This window comes from Oryzias melastigma, linkage group LG1 (assembly GCF_002922805.2).
Source record: "Oryzias melastigma strain HK-1 linkage group LG1, ASM292280v2, whole genome shotgun sequence".
In the NCBI taxonomy this organism is placed as follows: Eukaryota; Metazoa; Chordata; class Actinopteri; order Beloniformes; family Adrianichthyidae; genus Oryzias; species Oryzias melastigma.
Genome location: NC_050512.1, coordinates 29,982,353 through 29,986,464, shown reverse-complemented (window position 1 = coordinate 29,986,464; position 4,112 = coordinate 29,982,353).

Here is a 4,112-nt window from a genome sequence, read left to right as displayed (position 1 = left end):
ATGGCTCAGCTTGGTTTGGCATCATAGGGGATCATTAGTGGAAATGTTCTGATGTGATGTGGACTGCAGTGGTAAGAAAACTGTCACTCCTGCTGGGTCCAGGTTGATCTGGGCTTTCTGTCAGGAAAAGAGGGTTGATTGAAAAGCAGGACAGAAACCAACACTCCAATAAGAAGAATAACAAATGCAAAAAAAAACCCTAAATTTAAATATGACAAAACTGTGATGCCATGTTCACATCAGGCATGCAACTGGTTTAACATATTGGAGTAAGAGGGAGGGGTTTCTTCTTTCTCTACTGTTTACTAGCACATGTCCGCCACCAACAAGACTTGATGTGAAATGTTAAAGTGGTGCAAGTCTTACTCCAGACTTTTTCTTTTTTTTTCTGCTTTATTCCGATATACTGAACGACTTGGTGTCATAAAATTCTGTCCGGGAACAAACAGAAATGTTTAATTTCTCCTTCAGCTTTCAAATAGTTGGCACTTCCATGAATCAGTAGGAACTCCATCCATACACGATTACCAAAGCCAAGTCCCTTAATGGTCAAAGTTTGACCCGGTTTAACTTTCAACACGCGTTCAACGGCCACATGTTCTGTATGTGGAGCCCAAAAACTTTAACTACAAATGAACCAAATTTACAACGTGGAAGCAAGAAATAGGCATTTAAGCACATTGACACAGACTTTCATTGAATCATTGACTGTACAGAACTGGACTGAGTGACCCCTCCCCCCTGGCATTCTAAACAGGAAGTGGATCCAAGAAGCCAAAATCCCATACACTTCTATAGAGAAATAAACGTCTATAGAGAAATAAACGTCTATTACTCAGAATTGGTCAGAATAACCATTCTTGCTCTGTTAAATTTTCGTATCATGTTTTAGATTATTCTAATTTTTTTGTTACATATTTTCTCTGTCGCAAGTTATTTACTTTATAAACTGGACGATCAGATGACTTAATAAAAAGCTTGTGGTGCCTCCAGCTCGAACATTTGATTGACAGATTCTCCTGAGCCCATTTTCATTTGAAGGGGCGTGGCTTTCCAACAAACTCACACCTGATTGGTGACAGTAGATGCCATAGAAATGTTGACTTGGACCGACTTGTAACAGTCACTGCTTACTGCTGTTTGGGTCCAAATGGCGGCATTTGTGTCGTGAACAAAGAGTGACTGAATTGACTTCATTTTACTGGAGTCGAAGGTAAACCCTTTTCTTTGGGTGACGTCAAAATCGCTCTGTCCAGTCCTCAGATACAGGCAATGGCTTGAACACACTTATCGGAAGCTTGAAACTAGAGGTTAAAACTTCAAGTCTATAAGACTATGTATCAAACTCCATGCATACGTTGAGCGTTCTACGCAGAGAATTCAGAGGAGGGGTCGGGGTGTCTGGAGTTTGACACACACTTGTAGAAACTTATAAAACCAAATAAACACCATAAGTTTATATCCTCATGTGATTTCTTGAAGCCACTCCATGGACTTTCATAGAAGAGTTTCTGATTGTATCTGTGTGACAGAATGAGGCAAAGAGTTGTTAAAATAGAAATTTCAGACACAAACTTTACTCCTGGGTCAGGCGTCGAGGTTTCACACAGGATGGATCACAGAGGGAGCCTGGAATCAAGAACCTCATTGTTCTTGTCTTAAAGAACTTTGACGGCCCTCCCACGGTGAACACACCCTCCATGGTTTTCCTTCCCCTTCTTTTTTTTTTTTATAATGAACATCTTGTCAGCATCAAACCCAGATCTGTTCTCATTCCGATTCATGGCGACTTTAGGCAGCCATTGTTCCCTGAATAGTCAGAAAAAAGCCCAAAGTGGCACGGTGAATCTAATCTGAAGAAAAGTAGGAGTGATGGCCTCCATACAACTTAGGTCTTGGAAACCATCTGTTCGCTCGGACCCCTCCCTCCAATGTGAAAGGGATAATTGAGTGTTATGAAGAGAGCAGAATAGATCCCTCTGCTGCTAATTTGTATTCTTTAGAAAGAACCAGGGGTTTCACACCACATCTGCCCCTCAGCTCCTTTCTGCTCCATTCACACCACCATCAATTACCACACTCAATTAAGCCCTCATAATCCTTTTATCGACATATACAGGGGCTTCATCCAGCACCACGCCTGCCACCACGAAGGAGCAGCAACAAATGAGACTTTAGTGACTGTTTTCCTTTGGAAGGTGGAGAGGACACAATGCAGAGAGACGGCAGTGAGAGTCCTTCAACACTTTGGAAGAAAAGCGGATGGCTAAATAGCTGAATCCAACTGCAGCTGGCAGTGAGCACAAGCTCCTTGGTGTGTTTGTCAGCCATTGTTCTCGAAATAATGAACTAGCTTTTCATGAGAGTGCAGGGATTAAGGAGAGGAATGAATGAAGTGGCGGTCGGTCCGGCACATGCGGCAGGAGAAGATCTGCATGACCAGGAACTGTGAAAACACTCTGAATCAAGAAAAGATGTTGGCTCTTATTTCTAAAGAAATGAAAGAGGTTTGAGTTTTGACCAACAACTTTCATAATGGAAAAAACTCAAGTCATTTCATTTTCTTTCAGTCATCAAACCAAAGCAACTTTTATTAAATTAAATCAGTCAAATTATCCGACCAGCTAAAACAACAAATCCAAAAGTGTTTGATAAAATGAAGCTTAACAGCAGAATTTTCAGAATTGGAGCTTTGTAAATCTATCAAACCATATTTATGACTAGAAAAAAGTGGCTCATAAGGTCTAAGGAGAATTAGTTCAACCAAAAGCAAACAAAAACTTCAAACTGCCCTTACGGGTGGATACAGGGTGTCTCTGGGCAAACAATGGGGGATACCTGTACGGGGACACAAAGGGCCTGCAAGTAAGTTTTAAGATTGTAGACCGCTCATAGATCAAAAATGTCCAGGTACATTTTTTCCACAGGTGCGCTGAAGGAGATAGGTTGTAATGAACATTTGGTTCAATCTGAAAATTATCTCTTTTCTGATGAAATCTAGCTCATCTAAAAAAAAAAAAAAATTCACTTGTCAGAAAATTATTTCTTGCAAAATACATGAAGAAGACCTTTGTAAACGTAAATATTTTGAAGTTCAACTCAAATCCCTATTGGATGTGAAGTTTCATGGTTAGATCGTTGGTTTGATGTAGCTTTGATCCATCCCTCAATGGATTTAACAGCAAAAGAACAGTTTATTATAGATTTCTGCAGCCTAATTAAAACATTTGTGAAGGTTACGAAGGAAAAAAAAACATGTCTTCTTCTGAGAGTGGATACATTTTTTTAAATGTTGAATCAGCAAAAGGCTGGACACACATAAACTCGGCACTCTGGGAAAAGACTTTAACAACGTATTAAAGCTCTATAATTGTTTTTATGGAGCTCCTCTTGTAGCCATAATTGTTCATAACTCTATAAACGCGGGAGAAACGGTCGAGACCGTTCATTAGAGCACAAAACAGCATGTAAAACAAGGCGAGAATCTGTCAGAAAGACTTCTCTAAGAAAAGTGAAGAATGAAAAACACATGTGGATATGAAGAAAAAACATTCTCAGCATTCAACTGCAGCGTTTGTCTGTTTTTTTTTTTGTCCAGCATTTTTAGACACATTAATAATCTATCAGATAATCTCATACTACTAATGAAATTATAGGATTATTTTTCAGATATACTCAGACCAACAAACAAATGAAACAATTAATTTACTGCTATGTCCTTAGCATTGACTGTATATGAGAGCAGGACTGCATGATTCCTCCTCCTGTATGTCCTACAAACTTCTGTGGAGAAATAAAAAGCTATTACTCAATTATAACCATTCTGATACCTTTTTTAAACATGTTTTTGATGATCTTCCTTTCTTTTCCTCCAAACCCATCATTTTTCCCACAATATTTTACACTAGTAACAAGAATGAAGCAGTGCTTCCTAATCTGGGACATAAAATACTAAACATTTCATGACACTGAGTTGAAGTCCCTCTCCAATCATCAGTTGATGAATTTTCAAAGATGTCTTTTAATTATGATTATGCTATTTTCAGCCAAAATAAAAGAAAAAAACTGTCCTTATTTTTTTAGGAAATAGTTTCTGCAGAGCAGCAGTACTA